Raw genomic sequence first — 17546 nt, forward strand, 5'->3', positions numbered from 1 at the left:
CATAGGAAGGCGAGCCCGTCGCCCCTCTCAAGCTGGGCTCGGGGGCTCTCCTCTGGAGGGCCTCAGACCTAGCCCATGTCGCGAGAGAGGCGCTCGGGCACCATGTGGAGGCGCTGTTCAGGGCACGCTTCCCAGGAGAAGGCAGTAGGCGTGAGGCACCAGGCATTCAGGAGTTCATCAAGGAGGCGATCGAGGAATTCAGGAAGGAAGGGTTCTGCAAGGTGATCGTCGCATGCCGCGAGGCGGAGCTCGCTACCCTAGCGAGGGTAAAGAGTTCTGCGTCTGCATCGACATCCCTGGGCTCATCAGGGCCACGTCTCGGCAGCTCATGTGGCCGTATCGTGTCGGCCGATGCGAGGGACCGCTGCACAGCTACGTCTGCATGCCTTTTGGCCTGGCGGGCGCGGCTAAGGCGTTCCAGCACTGCATGAGGGACGCTCAGGCGGCCTGCGAAGCCAGGCACCAGGAGATCTTGGTGGAGATGGAGGAGCACCTTCAGGAGCCTTCCGGTCCCCCCGAGCTTCCCGAGGTTCGGCACCGGAGCGGCTCATGAGGAGCGGCTTCAGCAACACGCGTTTTTTGGCTACTTCAACAACTCTTCAGCGACGTTACCAGGTGACATCTCCCTAGTTCGTTCAGTTTGGGGGCGCCCTTCGGGCTGCATCATCCCCAGGCTGTGTGGGTCTGTCCCTATGGCGTGTATCGCTTTTGCGTTTTATCAGATCCAGTTACGGTCCTTTGCAAACTACTTTCGAATTACCAACTGCCTGACCGGCTCTTCGTTGCTAAGAACGTCTCGTGCCCTTGCAAGCCCTCCCATGACCGCCTCATGATTAAGGACTGGCACGGCATCTGTGCTCGGGTCCGTCCCTACAGCGTCGCTAAACCCAAGCAGCTGAGCTCTGGCTCACGGACCGATCCCGTGTACGTCACCTCCCGTGGCTCTTGGTGCCTTATTCTTGCATGAGCTAATCGTGATGAGTAAGCAAGGGCGTGCGACCTGGTGCCCCCGTGGCCACGGGAACCGCGCGCTGGCTGTTTTTCTTCAGGATCTTTGCATGAGAAGACTAGGCAGGTCGTCTGTGCTTGGGTCCATCCCTGCAGCGTTGATAAATCCAGTGGCTGAGCTCTGTCTGGCGGGTCGGCCCTGTTCACGTCACCTCCTGGGGTCGTTGGTGTCTGGCCTTATCATGCAATAGCCTCAGGAAACTCATTCGGTGCAAGCTACCTAACCATCTCACAGGACCAACTCGAGCATCCCCAACCAAGACCAGGCGCAACCTGCCTTGAGGTAGGGCCTCGTGAGTCCCACGCTGGCTCACAGGTGCCCATATACACCTCCTCCAGCCCTGCCGTGCAAGCCACGTGCCAGGGCGGGGCTACACATGCCCCAGGGGCTCTCCTCAGAGGGAGCCTGTCGGTGTCAAAACCGGCGGATCTCGGGTAGGGGGTCCCGATCTGTGCGTCTAGGCGGATGGTAACAGGAGACAAGGGACACGATGTTTTTACCCAGGTTTGGGCCCTCTCGATGGAGGTAAAACCCTACTCCTGCTTGATTGATATTGATGATATGGGTAGTACAAGAGTGGATCTACCACGAGATCAAGGAGGCTAAACCCTAGAAGCTAGCTTATGGTATGATTGTTGTAATGGTTGTTGTCCTACGGACTAAAACCCTCCAGTTTATATAGACACCGGAGAGGGCTAGGGTTACACAGAGTCGGTTACAATGGTAGGAGATCTACATATCCGTATCGCCAAGCTTGCCTTCCACGCCAAGGAAAGTCCCATCCGGACACGGGACGAAGTCTTCAATCTTGTATCTTCATAGTCTTGGAGTCCGGCCGATGATGATAGTCCGGCTGTCCGAACACCCCCCAGTCCAGGACTCCCTCAGTAGCCCCTGAACCAGGCTTCAATGACGATGAGTCCGGCGTGCATATTGTTCGGCATTGCAAGGTGGGTTCCTCCTCCGAATAATTCATAGAAGATTGTGAACACCAGGATAGTGTCCGGCTCTGCAAAATAATTTCCACATTTCCCCGTAGAGAGAATATTATGTACACAAGTTCAATCTGCTGACGTATCTTGTAGCATGATGTCACGCCACTACCAAGCCTTTACTTGAACCGTTTTTTATTACACCACCTCAGCGCGTTTAGCGAAGCGGTTTCCTTGGCACGTCTTGTTGAAGCAGAGATCGTGTTCCCCTTATTCCGAGATTCTCATCAATACGGACGTGGGTAACCCAATCGCGCCCGTCGCCACGCCCCCTCTATCAAAGGCGAGTCCTGAACGGTCATGGAGACGGCTCTTGGTATTCTCCCTCTTTATAATAGGACCAAGGCTCGTTTCTTTTCTTCAATCCTCCATCGAATCTTCTCCTTGCTCCAAGTTCCAACACCCAGAGCCCCAGATTCGAGCGCTTCGAACCTTCAACAATGTCCGGCTCCGACCTTCAGGGCCGGTGGATGCCCTCCTCCGTCACGGAGGAGGACGTGCTAAAGCTGCGAGAGGCCAAGTACTTGTCTTACGAGATTTCGCACAGGTTGTCCGCCGAAGGGCAGGCCATCCCCACCCCCGAGCCCGGCGAGTACGTCGTTTTTGTATCCCACCTCCGTCGGGGTTTAGGCTTCCCGATGGATCCTTTTGTGAGAGGGCTCATGTTTTACTATGGGTTGGAATTCCACGACTTGGCTCCGGAGTCCATCCTCCATATTTCCGCATTTATTGTCGTCTGCGAAGCCTTCCTCCGCGTCACCCCCCACTTCGGCTTGTGGTTGAAGACCTTCAATGTGGAGCCGAAGATGATCGAGGGGCGTCAAGCAGAGTGCGGCGGGGCGGCCGTAAGCAGGAGGGCCGATGCCCCGTGGCCCGAGGGCTCCTTCCAAGAGGAGCTCGGCTTGTGGCAGCAGGAGTGGTTCTATATTACCGCTCCAAAGGGCAGCAGGCAGAAGCCGCTGCCCTTATTCCGCTCGGGACCTCCACGACGGTTGATGTCGTGGGTCAACCAAGGGCTCAACTGGGGGCCATCAAAGGACGTGCCCCTACTGGAGGGCCGGATTCGAGACCTCCAAGCGAGGGAGATCGATCTGGTTGTGGTAATGCAGGTCATGCTGATTAGGCGTCTCCTGCCCTGCAAACGCCGCCCTCTCCGGCTGTGGGAGTTTAATCCAGAGGGACCATGGATTCTTCAACACTTCATGGGTATGACACCCGTGGAGATGTACAAATTATTCTTCGGATCACGAGAGGCGTGTCTGGAATTGACCGAGGACGCCAGCCTAAGCTGCAATCGCCCGGATACACAAGTATGTAGCTCCGAGTCCAGACATACCGTTTGTTTGCCTTTCTATGATTCGCCTTTTAACCCGTTGCCCTTTAACAGGAGTGGATAGCGCAAGCAAAGCTGATACGGTGTCCGGCCCCCCTCCCAGAGACCGCGTTGGATCCCGTGCTGGTCAGGATGCTGGAGGTTCCACCTTCAGAAGAAGGCGAAGGGGAAAATAGGGGAGCTACCGCCTCACCCAAGGAGGCTCTTGAAGAAGGGGGGATCGAGAATCCCTCCCTCCAGGGGGAGAAGAGGACCGCCTCCGAAGACCCGGAGGCCAAAGCCTCTAAGCGGGGGAAGAAATCTTCACCAGAGGGTCCTGCGTCCGGGGAGGTCCCGGCCGCACAGTCTCCCCTAAAGAATCAGCCCTCCAGCAAGCCGTGAGTAGAAAAAAGGGAGTTCGGTAATAAGAGACATCCCTATTTGTGCTTCTGAGGATAACCGAAATTTTTACCTTGTAGTTCGGATCTCCGACCTTCTCAGATGAGCTCGTCTTCGGGGGACCTTCATCCGGAGATGGTGGAGAGCGAGACGCCTCCGTCTGCTACGCCGTCGGATAGGGCGGACGAGCCTGAAGTGTCATCACGGAGGGTATCCCCGAGCCCGGCAGAGCCGAAGAGTTCGGCGCCGACTAGGGTTCGGCCGGGGGAGCTGAAGGATCTACTTGAGAGGGCGTCCATCTCAGAAGATCACCATGCATTGATGAGTATGGTGATTGGAAGGATTTCATCCGCCGAAAGCGGATTGCATAATGCCGTCAGGAGTTTGCTGGCGGGGTTTGAGGTACGTAAAAATGACACACCTTTTTGACAGTTTTGCACATAAACGTGTGCCCTGTATAGATAGTAGCCCCTGAGACTCGGTAGGTTGTCGAAAGCGACAGCGTGCCGAGGATGAAAATCGCAGGTTTCAATTTTCGCCGTTCCTATGCAGGTGGCGGATCGTCCGGGGGCCAGCCGAACTAATGGAGTTGCTGAACTAAAGCGGCAACTCGACGTTGCGGATGCGGACATCGCGCTAGTCAACAGGTGACTTGATGAGTCGCAAGGTAAGTGTTTCTTTGCGGTCACTTAGTAAGGGAGCCGAAGCCCACTCCTTACAACATGTGTGTGAAATGCAAATGGTGCCGCTGTCGTGGAGAGCCTTCAGGCCGAACTTGCTCAAGCCAAGGAGCAAGCCAGAAGGAGTAATGCGGCGGCCTCGAGGGCGGCCGAGGAGTTAGAAGCCGAAAGGGCTGCACATTGCCGAAGCAGGGAGGAGATGGCCAAAATGGCCGTGAAGTTAAAAGATGCTACCGACCGCAATGAGGCTCTTGAAAAGGAGCGCCTAGCGGGGCGAGAAGACCTGGGGAAGGCCACCGCCAAAGCCAAGGATGCCCGTTCTGCAATGCGGGCTATAAAGGAAGAGCTGCGCCAGGCCGGAGACATTGTGGCTGGCAAGCCTTTTCTGCTGCGCCAAAGGTTTACGGATCCACAGTATGCTCAGCTTGGCCAGATGTGGGGTCCGGAGGATCCTTATATGGACTTAGCAGTGAGTGCGGCGGATGCCGTTGTGCACTTCCGAAGCCAGAAGGATCACAAGACGGAAGAGCTGTTTTGGTCTCAATTCCATAGTCCGGATCATTCACTTCCGCTGATCGACCGGTTGGCCGAGTGGGCTGAGTTGAATAGGTTGTCCGGGCTTGCCATGACGGATATCGTGACTCATGTCTGGCCGGATAGGCCCAAGCCGAAGAGCTATTTTGGCTTGTTGCAGCAATTTCTTGGGGCGGTGCCGCATATCAAGGCGATGAAGTGGTCGGCCTGCATAGAGGGTGCACGGATGGCACTCGCCCGTGTGAAGACACATTGGACCGAGATGGATGCCACTGCTGTTGCGACCCAGGGTTCGGACGAAAGCCGGTTACCCGCCGAGCACTATTTTGGGGAAGTTCTGCGTGGTGCTCGTGTAATAGAGTTGCATTGCTCAAAAAATGTCACGTTCAAATGAACGTTTTATTTTGTAAAACAATGTTTATGATGTAGGCGCTTTTTATACTTGTGCGTTCAAGTATTGAAATTTCTCCTATGCGGCCGTTTATGTATACGTGTGTATAACCTGAAAGATGGCAGTCGTCGGCTTCAGCCCCCACGCACAAGGTGCGGGGGTGTTTGCAAAAATAGCGCATTTTCACACTTAATCCGACGTCTCGGTCCTGTGAAGGAGGTGGTAGCGTAGCAAACGAGGCAACCGGACTATAATGCTTTATCACTTTCACTTAGCCATGGGAGTTCAAGGGTGGGGCTACAATATAGCCCCTGGGTGCACCGCGCTCTCCGAATTCGGGGCACGTATGTGCCTGACCGAGAAACGGTCCTTCATCAAAGCGGAGGAATTCTAAACATTCCATTGGTCGATCGAGTGGTTGACCAGTCTCTCGTTGTATCATGACAGTCAGTTTTCGGCTTTCTCTACTGAGGTGCTCGCCCAGCCGAACTGGGGCACAATCGCAGTAGTTCTCCTGGTGCCGCGTTAGCCGATGATACGGAACGTAAGGCAGCAAAACACAGGAGCCGGGCAAACCCAACATTTGACCAAAGACATGATTCGGAGCTGATGCATATAAGGCCTAACTCGAGACGCCGAACACTCCCGAAGGTATTCGGTCTTTATAATAACGGGCAGAACAATGCCCTAAGCCCCTAGTGTCCAGGTACGGGCGAGGTCCTCTGACGCGGCCGATGCCAAAACGCCAGTCTCCTCTCTGGTTATAATGAGAAACCAGGGGATTATAGCAACAAGAGATAGTAAGAAAGGTTTACGCAGGGTCTTAATCTGAAAAGAATCCTTGAAACGGGTCCCTACTGCATGTCTGCGCCTGTGTCTCCGTTGTGCCGTATCCTGGACGGGTGTGCACGTTGTTCATCTGTAAAAAGAGAGGAACTTAGTTTGAAAAGAAATCGTGCGAAAAGTGCATAAAAAATTGAAATATTAATAAATTAATAAAGCTGAGCCTATATTAGCTCATTATTGCTTATATGCACAGCCCCTTGTGAAGGGGTGTGCGGCTAGGGAGCCCCTAGCTTATTTATGCCGGACTCGTCTAGTCGTGTCCGGGGTCTTTGAATGACCCTTTTAGTGAAATGATGCCACATGGACCGGGCATTTTAAGTGTAAGAGACGCGTAATGTGGTATTGCATTAAAGCGGACAAAAGCTTCATGTCCCAATAGTGCTTGATAGCTACTTTTAAATGGGGCGACATGAAAGATTAGCTTTGCACGTCGGAAGTTGTCGGGTGACCCGAACACAACTTCTAGTAGTAAGGAGCCTGAGCACTTGGCGTAAGGGCTTGGCGCCACTCCTTTGAAGGAAGTGCCGCTGTGTCGAATTTTAGTAAGGTCTATCCCCAACTTGCGGATTGTGTCCGGATATAGCAGGTTTAAATCGCTGCCGCCGTCCATCAGGACTTGTGTAAATTGCAGTCTGTCAATTATAGGATCCAATATCAGAGAAGTCCATCCTGCGTTCCAAATACTTCTGGAATAATCCAGGTGGTCAAAAGTGATTGGTTTTGACATCCAATCTCGAGGTTCCGCTGGGGTGGACCGTGCGACACCTATCTTAGCGGGTGCCGCATTGTTTTCCGTACTATCACATGAAATGAGTTTACTGCTTTGACTTCTTGTGGGAAAGTCTTTTGTTTTCCGGTGCTCTGCTGGTGGGGCTCGTCCTCGTCCTCGCTTGGCACGTCGAGCCCCTTGTGTTCGGCGTTGAGTCTGCCGGACTGTTTAAAAACCAAACAATCTCGGTGGGTGTGGTTTGCAGGCCTCCCGGAGGTACTATGGATTTGACATATCTGATCCAAAATTTTGTTTAAGTTGGATAGCTCATCACTGTTGTCCTTAAGAGGCAGTGTTTTATTGTTTGGCCGCGAGCTTTTGAATCCGGCGTTGACCGCCGTGTTCTTTGGGCTTTTTTCTTTATTCCGGCGCTGATCCTTTCTGCGCCGTGATTTTCCGTTTCCATCTCTGATCTCGGATGTACTCGGGTCGCTGGTGCTGCATCTTGCTAGCCAGCTGTCTTCCCCTGCGCAAAAGCGGGTCATGAGTCTTGTTAGCGCGGACATTGTCCTCGGCTTCTCTTGGCCGAGGTGTCTGGCGAGCCATTCGTCTCGGATGTTGTGTTTAAAAGCTGCTAAGGCTTCAGCGTCCGGACAGTCGACTATTTGGTTCTTTTTGGTAAGGAACCTGTTCCAGAATTTGCGCGCTGACTCTCCGGGCTGTTGAGTTATATGACTTAGATCGTCTGCATCCGGAGGGCGGACATAAGTCCCTTGAAAATTTGCTCTAAACGCGTCCTCAAGCTCTTCCCAACTTCCAACAGTGTTTTCTGGGAGGCTTTTGAGCCAATGCCGAGCTGGCCCTTTGAGCTTGAGGAGTAGATATTTTATGGCATGGAGATCATCTCCTCTAGCCATGTGTATGTGTAGTATGTAATCCTCTATCCAGACTCCAGGGTCTGTTGTTCCGTCGTATGCCTCTATGTTTATGGGTTTGAACCCTGCTGGAAATTCATGATCCAGCACCTCATCGGTGAAACATAGTGGGTGTGTGGCGCCCCTATATTTGGGTGTGCCACTGTCTTCGAACACTTGGTGTGTTGTGTTGCTTCCTGGGGCCCTCTTTTTTGGCCCGTAAATGGACCTGGCTGGGCCATCTGTTTTCCCAGGATCATGAGTCGGCTTGTGTGCGGCGCCGGTTGTCGCTTTTGGCCTGTCATCTGGCCGTCTATCCGGCCAGCCGGCCTCTTTGTTTTTTGACTGTGGGGGCTCTATGGCTTCCTCGTCAAATTCTGGCAGCAGCTTGCGCTTCGGGTAGCTCTTTGTTTGGTGGCCATTGCCATATTTGTCTGCAGTTTTGAGTACTTTGCTCCACCTCATTCTGAGTATGTCTTTCGCTGTTTTGAGCTTCCGTTTTTCCTTCTTCAGACTTCTTGCAGTGGCGACGAGTCATTTGTGAAGGTTCTTATGCTCCGGTGGTGTGTCCAGCATGAGGTCGTCTGGACTGTTGGTTTCGCCGGGCATGGATTGATTATCCGATTCGTCCTGTTCAGACGGTTGCTTGGTTGCATGTTCGTCGTCCACTGGTTTGCCCTGCTCTATTGTTGGGTCATTAGGAATGTTGTTTTTTTTTGAGGCGGGACTTAGGGCGGTGTCTGCATCGCCGTTTTGGTTGTTTGTCGGCGGGATTATCCTTTGTCGCGCCCCGTTGTTCCTCATTATCGCTTCCTTTTGGGGTGTCCACCATATATACGTCATGTGTTGGGGTGGTCTTCCAGTGCCCTGTAGGCGCTGGTTCTTGATCGTCTCCAGCATCGTCATCCATACCGTTGATGTCTTCGGAGTCGTAGTCTAGCATGTCGGTTAGATCGTCGACATTGGCTACAAAGTGGGTGGTGGGTGGGCTTTGAATTTCTTCGTCGTCCGCATCCCAACCATCCTGGCCGTAGTCCGGCCAGGGCTCTCCGGATAGCGAGAGATGTTTTAGCGAATTTAGGATGTCGCCAAAGGGTGAGTGCTGAAAGATGTCTGCAGCGGTGAACTCCATGATCGGCACCCGATCGGATTCGATTGGCAGGGGCGCAGGAGGTTCGGAGTCCGGCGGGGAGTCCGGCACCTCGGAGTCACGAGCTTTATAAGGGACAAGGTCAGTGTTCGGCTCTATCGCCGTAGAAGTTGCAGCCCCCGAGGCGGTGTCCAGCCACCCGTCCTCGATCTGCGCGATCGGCTCCGAACTACGGGTCGGAGCGAATTCGTGTGCGGCCTCCAAGGTACTGTCCGGCGGCAGAGCTAGATCATACCCATCGTGACAGTGCGGCACGCTCGGCTGCGGCTTGGATCCATGGAAGATCAAGTCTCCGCGGATATCCGCCGTGAAGTTTAGGCTTCCAAATCTGACCTGATGGCCAGGGGGGTAGCTTTCGATCTGCTCCAGATGGCCAAGTGAATTGGCCCGCAGTGCGAAGCCGCCGAATACGAAGATCTGTCCGAGGAGAAAAGTCTCACCCTGGACGGCGTTGTTGTTGATTGAAGAAGCCATCAAGCCTATCGGTGACGACACAGAGGAACTCTCAATGAAAGCACCAATGTCGGTGTCAAAGCCGGCGGATCTCGGGTAGGGGGTCCCGATCTGTGCGTCTAGGCGGATGGTAACAGGAGACAAGGGACACGATGTTTTTACCCAGGTTCGGGCCCTCTCGATGGAGGTAAAACCCTACTCCTGCTTGATTGATATTGATGATATGGGTAGTACAAGAGTGGATCTACCACGAGATCAAGGAGGCTAAACCCTAGAAGCTAGCCTATGGTATGATTGTTGTAATGGTTGTTGTCCTACGGACTAAAACCCTCCGGTTTATATAGACACCGGAGAGGGCTAGGGTTACACAGAGTCGGTTACAATGGTAGGAGATCTACATATCCGTATCGCCAAGCTTGCCTTCCACGCCAAGGAAAGTCCCATCCGGACACGGGACGAAGTCTTCAATCTTGTATCTTCATAGTCTTGGAGTCCGGCCGAAGATGATAGTCCGGCTGTCCGGACACCCCCCAGTCCAGGACTCCCTCAGAGCCCCCTCCCATGCACCAGTGGAAGCACCATGCTCCGTGCTGGGCGTCGACACTGCCGAGGAGCGCCTATGCACGTGCAAGAGCGGAAGCGCTATGCTCCGCACTGGTGATAAACAACTGGGGGTGGCCACATGGCCGCATTAACCTCAGGGAGCCTCCGGGATCAGTGACTAGCTGCTACCTCTTGAGCATGCGTTGGTTTTTCCCTTGAAGAGGAAAGGGAGATGCAGCAAAGTAGCGTAAGTATTTTCCTCAGTTTTTGAGAACCAAGGTATCAATCCAATAGGAGGCTCCCCAAAAATCCCACGCACCTACACAAACAAACAAGAACCTCGCAACCAACGCGATAAAGGGGTTGTCAATCCCTTCACGATAACTTGCGAAAGTGAGATCTGATAGAGATAATAAGATAAGATGAATATTTTTGGTATTTTTGTGATATAGATTGGAAAATAAAAGATGCAAATAAAAGTAGATGGAAAACTTATATGATAAAAGATAGACCAGGGGGCCATAGGTTTCACTAGTGGCTTCTCTCAAGATAGCATAACTATTATGGTGGGTGAACAAATTACTGTCGAACAATTGATAGAAAAGTGCGTAGTTATGAGAGTATCTAGGCATGATCATGTATATAGGCATCACGTCTGTGACAAGTAGACCGACTCCTGCCTGCATCTACTACTATTACTCCACACATCGACCGACTCCTGCCTGCATCTAGAGTATTAAGTTCAAGAAGAACAGAGTAACGCATTACGAAAGATGACATGATGTAGAGGGATAAACTCAAGCAATATGATATAAACCCCATCTTTTTATCCTCGATGGCAACAATACAATACGTGCCTTGCTGCCCCTGCTGTCACTTCTCCCATTGCAAGAAAGATCAATCTAGTAGGCCAAACCAAATTGATAATTCGAAGAGACTTGCAAAGATAACCAATCACACATAAAAGAATTCAGAGAAGATTCAATTATTTCTCACAGATAAACTTGATCATAAATCCACAATTCATCAGATCTCGACAAACACACTGCAAAAAGAGTTACATCGAATAGATCTCCAAGAAGATCGAGGAGAACTTTGTATTGAGATTCTAAGTGAGAGAAGAAGCAATATAGCTAATAACTATGGACCCGAAGGTCTGTGGTAAACTACTCACAACTCATCGGAGAGGCCTTGGAGATGATGTAGAGGCCCTCCATGGTCGATTCCCCATCCGACGGAGCGCCGGCGAAGGCTCCAAGATGGGATCTCATGGATACAGAAGGTTGCAGCGGTGGAATTAGGTTTTCGTGGTGCTCTCCGATGTTTTCAGGGTACGGGAGTATATATAGGCGAAGGAAGTACGTCGGTGGAGCAACGAGCGGCCCACGAGGGTGGGGGCGCGCCCACCCCCAGGGGGCACGCCGGGCACCCTCGTGGCTGCCTGGTTTGTTGCTTGACGTCCACTCCAAGTCTCCTGGTTTGCATTTGTTCCAAAAAGATCGCTCCTAAAGGTTTCATCCCGTTTGGACTCCGTTTGATATTCCTTTTCTTCGAAACACTAAAATAGGCAAAAAAACAGCAATTCAAGTTGGATCTCCGGTTAGTAGGTTAGTCCCAAAAATGATATAAAAGTGTAGAGTAAAGCCCATAAACATCCAAAACGGGTAATATAATAGCATGGAACAATCCAAAATTATAGATACGTTGGAGACGTATCACTAGCCTCACCGCGCTGCTCTCCCTTTGGAAGGTAGCGCGAGGGGGCTGGCCATGGGGGCTACCCTCAGGTCACGCCTGGCGTACCCCACCTCGCCAGGCCTCACGGGCGTGGTCTTCGTGCACCCCTCCCAAGCGAGAGCTCGGCGAGGAAAAGGTAGGATGGTCTATTCGTACGTCAAGGGGGACTCCTGAGCATCGCGACTCGGGAGCCTAACTGGTCCCGTAGCCCCTCACCTCTTGGGCTCATCCTGGTGATCCGGATGACCCAACGACTGCTGAGGTATGCGCGGGGCCAGGCTCTGCCGACGCAGAACACCAAGACCTGGTTGTCACCCTTCTCCTTCAAGTCGTTTGTACGTCAAGGGGGACTCCTGAGCATCACGACTCAGGAGCCTAACTGGTCTCGTAGCCCCTCGCCTCTTGGGCTCGTCCTGGTGATTCGGACAACCCAAGGACGGCTGAGGTATGCGCAGGGCCGGGCCCTGCCAACGCAGAACATCAAGGCTTGCCCCCTGCATCCTTTCCTAAGTTGTTCGTACATCAAGGAGGACTCCTGAGCATCGCGACTCAAGAGCCTAACCGGTCGCGTATCCCCTCACCTCTTGGCCTCGTCCTAGTGATCCGGACGACCCAACAACGGCCAAGGTACGCGTGGGGCCGGGCTCTACCGACGCAGAACAATAAAGCAAACGGAAAAGCTGAAGGAGCATAATCTAGTTATTACAAGACATGTTGTTCCAAGCAAATAGTTTTAAACGCCTCCCCGAGGCATGTCGCATGCTGCGGGATAAAAAGGCGAAAGAAGAATCTCCGAGCCACCTCTTCAGACTTGGGCATCACCACCGCTCGCCAGCGGAACCTCATCGCTAGGCGTGTCACTTGTCCCACCGGCTTCACTTGGAGGACCAACCACCATGTACTTGTTTAGCATGGCGTCCACAGAGATCTTCACGGCAGCAACAGCAGCATCCCGGGAGTCGGCGTCCACCGGAGCAAGGAAGGAGGAAAGGTTGAAGCTGGCATCCTGGAGATAAAGATGGTTGAAGACGCACCTCAGAGCCGAGGAAGAAAGTGAGCGTGCCTCGCCTTCCACCAGGGATGTAAACCCGTCGACAGCATCTTTGTGCACCACCACAACTTTAGGAAGCAGAGCAGCAGGGCTCTCCCTTGGGGTCGTCAGTACCACCTTTCCCGAGGGACCATCTCCAAAGAGCGCCTTCTGGGCCTTGTGGAAGCGTGCCTCGAGGGAGGAGAGGGTGTCGCGCTCCATGGTGGCCACCTTCTTGGCCACGGACAGGGCCGTTTGGGCTACCTCCGCCTCCTCCCTCATCTTCACTAGGAGATCGCACTCCTCAGCCTGCTCTAAGGCCGTCTTCTTTGCATCGACATCCTGGCTGGCGATGGCAGCCTCTTGGGCCTTCAGCTTCTCCTCGCGCTCCTGGAGCTGGCTGGCCTGGGTGGCCTGCTAGTCCTGGAGAGTCTTCAGATCAGCCTCCGCCGCACAGCACCGGTTCTTAGCTTCCGTGGCCTCCTTCCGCGCCAAATCGCGCGCCGTGGTGGCCACCCCAAGCGCCTTCTCGGCTTCCTCTGTAGAGTCCCAGGCCGCGGGAACAGACGCATCAGCCCTGAGCCAACCAGAGATCAACCCCAGGCGTCCTTGAACCGAATGACAATCCGGGCCCTGAAGCTCACCCTGGAGGAGGTCCAGTACCGCCCTTGCCTCTTCCAGGGTCCCGGAGGGAGCAGAAGCACCATGGCTCGGCCATGTTTTGGGCAAGGGAGGAGACGCCCTCAGCGCCAAGGTAGAAGAAACCTCAGCCTCATGAAGAACCGGGAGCTCCGGAGACTGATTGCCCCCAGCAGCCGTGAAAAGGCTGGGTGCTGGAGGGGTCAGTCCTGCCGAGGGCACCGACGGCTCCTGAGGGCGGGCATCCAAGTCCTCCGGATACGGCATCACCTCTGGGGTGGCGGAGGCAGCGGCACTCTTCTTCACCAGGGCCGCGGAGGCCGCTCCGTCGCCTGCGGCCACGATGATCTCTGTACACTCCTTCTAATTTTTCGATGGCTGCTGCCTAACAACAGGAGAGTGCGCTCAGCACCACTTAACTAACAAGCAAGGATAAGGAAGAAACTTATTGGTCAATGAAGGCGTAGTGCCTCTTCATGCTCAGCAGCGGGCGCTGAGGCGGAGCGGCTGGCGCCAAGCCCTTGCGAGCAGGAGAGCCTGCAGCTGGGGCCGCCTGGGACGGTGTCGGCGAAGGTGGGCTGCTGCCCGGAGAAATCATCGTGGACCTGCTCTTCTTTGCAACTGCTCGTTGGTGCTTCTTCAAGGAGGCCACCGCAGACCTCGTGGTAACCCCTAAAGAGCGCGGCATCTCCACCACTGGGGGCTTGCCATCATCATCGTTGTCCGGAAGGTCGCGCAGGAGCTCCCTTTGCTCCGGAGCAGAGGATTCCTCCACAACATCATCCTCGATGGCCTCAAAGGATTGGCCGTCAGAGGAGAGGAGCACCAAGGTGGTAGGCGGCAAGGAAGACCCCGGTCGCACCAACCCGAGCTCGTCGAAGACAGGCATGGCCGCGACGACCTCTTCGGCGTCGTCCCGGTCGTACAGCGGGAGCCAGCCCTCCGGAGGGTTGCTCGGGTCCCTTCCCGTCAGGTAGGTCAGTACCTTGTTCAGCTCTTCCTCGGGAAGGGGGTCTCGGCGCAGGCGGATCTTGTCGTCGTCGCCACCAAGCTTCCACAAGGGACGGGGCGGTCTTGAAGCGGCGCAACGCGCTGCTTCAGGAACTCCCTGATGAGCATGGCCCCCGTCAGCTTCGCATCCTTCAGCTCCTTATCCATCATCCTCACAAACGGTGTCAAGGCAGGGTCGATGATCTTCTTAGATTTCCACCACTTGTCGGAGACAGGGAAGGCAGTCGGCAGCTCCAGCGATCTCTGGGAGCTCTTGGCATCCATCAACACCCACTCTTCACGGCATCCTCCACCTTCTTCCCGGCATGGGAGGTCGCATTCCCGGCCCGCGCCGCGACAAAACCGATGCACCCGACCGGATTGTCGCCGGTCTTGCGAAGATAAAAGAAATGGCGGAACAGGGCAACGGAGGGCATCACCCCATGAACGCCTGACAATAGAAGGCGAAGAGGGACAGAAGGAGGATGGAGTTGGCATGGATGTGGAGTGCTTGGAGACCATAATGGTGAAGGATGGCGAAGAAGAAAGGGGAGAATGGAGGTATCAGCCCGGAGTAGATGTTGTGCATGAAGAAGGGGAAGAAGTTGTTGCCCGCAGGCTCCGGGACAGCGGTAGCGACCCGGAGCGCGGTCTTACCCCATTGATTTTCGTCGCTCGCCGTCAAGAGGAGTGTTGTCTGGACCTTCTCTCCGGTCACGCAGGGCGCCATTAGCCATGGCTCGTACCAGGCGGCGCCGGCAGCCGAGGAGGAGGCCATGGCCTTTTCGGCGGCCATCAGGCAGAAGATTTGGTGGAGAATCGGCAAATCTGGAGAGCTCTTCCGTTGTGGGGAGAGGGGGATCTGGAGCAAGACGAAGAAGGAGCAATGAAAGCCTAGCGGCAGGCTGCACCCCTTTTTGTCAGACTGGGGCAGTTGCTGTGGCAGTGTGGGGAAACGGAGTCACCCACGTCCAATCAATCGCCACGCGTCATCAAGGCTGCAGGCGGTTAGGGCCCGCGGCGTTCCGCACTTGCCCCTTGGCTTCACCTGGAAGCCAAGTCCTAGCGCGCCTTCGGCCCAGGGGCTACTGTCGGCGTCCTGGACTTGGGGGTATCCAGTCCTTCCTACTTGCGGCCCACCTCGTGGCTCCTGTACGGCCTGGTACGGCCCAGCTTCGACATCAACACCACAATACCCTCGCGAGGGGCCAAGCCTTGCGAGGCGGACGACGCCAAGACCCCTAAAGGAGCTGGCCTCCTCAGGAGGGCTCCTGAGGGGCGGAGAGTTCTATGCAGCTACCTCATGAGGCTCAGCTAACGTGAGCCATGACGACCAAGGCCAGGCGGGCTCCAGGCGGGTGCCAGGCGGGTACAGAGCGCAGGTTTCCTCTTTGGTGCAAGGGAGGCAAGCCACAGGCGCGGAGCCCGAGGAATCAGCCAAAGGTTTCCATTCCGGTGCAACGAGACCAAGACCGCCAGGACGGCAGGACGGAGGTCATCACCGAGCCCACCGCAGCTTCCCGACCAGAGGCTTTTCGCAGGTGAAGACTACTTTTGTTAGGATAGATTGTACTACTTGTCTCCTTTCAAATCCCGCCGTTGTGGAATCCCTTCCCGCTCATATTTAGGAAGAGGACCAAGGCACTATATATAGGACATAGCCACCACCATAGAAGAGGACCGAAACCAGAGCAAGTAGAGCACCACACCAGCTCAAGAACACCTCACCCCCTGAGGCCGGTTCATCCTTGTAACTAGTTCATCCATAGCCCCTCGAGGCAATCCACCACACCACACTGGAGTAGGGTGTTACACCACAATGGTGGCCCGAACCAGTATAAATCTCTGTGTCTTTGTGTCTTTGTGAGCTCTTCGCGCTAGCTAGGGGGATCGCGAGTAGGTAGGCTGGGCAGGTTGACATCTCCGCACGCACCCCAGTGTTCGAACCTCTCACGGGTTGCCGGACCTCGAAATCCGACAGGCACGCTATGACTGGATCAAAATCAAAATCAATTTACCCTTCAATTAAGAAAGCAACCCCACATTAACTAGTCTCCCTTTTATTCTGGGTCATAATTGACCTTGATTTTGACAAATAAAATATGTGTTATATGTTGCAAAAATAATATAATTTGGAAGTACATTCAGATACAAACCAAACAATACAATTTTTGGTAACATGCATTCACATTTTGCTTGTCAAATACACTACATGGTCAAACTTTGACCCAAAATACGCAAAACAAAAAAATACCTCCAAGACCAGCGCCGCTCTTCCTCTCTTCTCCTCTTAAACCACCGCCGCTCCTCTCCTGTTCCAATCTAAATCTAGCGCCGCTCCTCTCCTCTTCCATTTCAAAACCACGGCCCCTCCTCTCCTATTACAATCCAAAACCAGCGTCGCTCCTCTCTCGTTCTAATCCAAAACCAGCGCTGCTCCTCTCCTCTTCCATTCAAAAACCACCGCCGGCGAGTGAAGGTGCTGTGGAGAAGTAGATCGATGGAGGAGTACAACCGATACGTGCGGATCGCAGACGGCGACCTTGTGAAGCTAGCTAGGATGTTGGAGATACAGTCTTGGTTTGACAACAAGGACCAACTAGCGGCGACGGCGACAACCATGGCCAAATATCTGCAATAGAGCAAAAAGGTGGCGATACTCCCGAAGGGAGTCACGCGCGAGTACATAGAGCTGCTCCTCTGGGCCATGGAGCAAACAGATTCACCGAATCCGATCGTGAGGGAGCGGTGGTGGGAGTATTGATCCCAGATGGAGCATCCACCGGAGATTCAAGGATCGAGCATCTACAAGGTGCCGTTTGTGAGGGTGTCGTGCCAGCGCAAGCCGGTGGAGTCTTCGTCGATCGAACCCACCTACAAGAGGAGGAAAGCAGTAGGGGGGGCGCCCCCTATCTCCTGGCCTCCTCGAGGATCTTCTGACGTGAACTCCAAGTCTCCAGGATCATATTCTTCCCAAAAATAACACTGTCGAAGGTTTCATTCCGTTTGGACTCCGTTTGATATTCATTTTCTTCGAAATACTAAAACAAGCAATAAAACAACAATATGGGTTGGGCCTCCGGTTAATAGGTTAGTCCAAAAAATGATATAAATATGTAAAATAAAGCCCATAAACATCCAAAAGGGGTAATATAATAGCATGCAACAATCAAAAATTATAGATACGTTGGAGACGTATCAAGCATCCCCAAGCTTAA

This window comes from Triticum dicoccoides, chromosome 5B (genome assembly GCF_002162155.2).
Source record: "Triticum dicoccoides isolate Atlit2015 ecotype Zavitan chromosome 5B, WEW_v2.0, whole genome shotgun sequence".
Lineage (NCBI taxonomy): Eukaryota > Viridiplantae > Streptophyta > Magnoliopsida > Poales > Poaceae > Triticum > Triticum dicoccoides.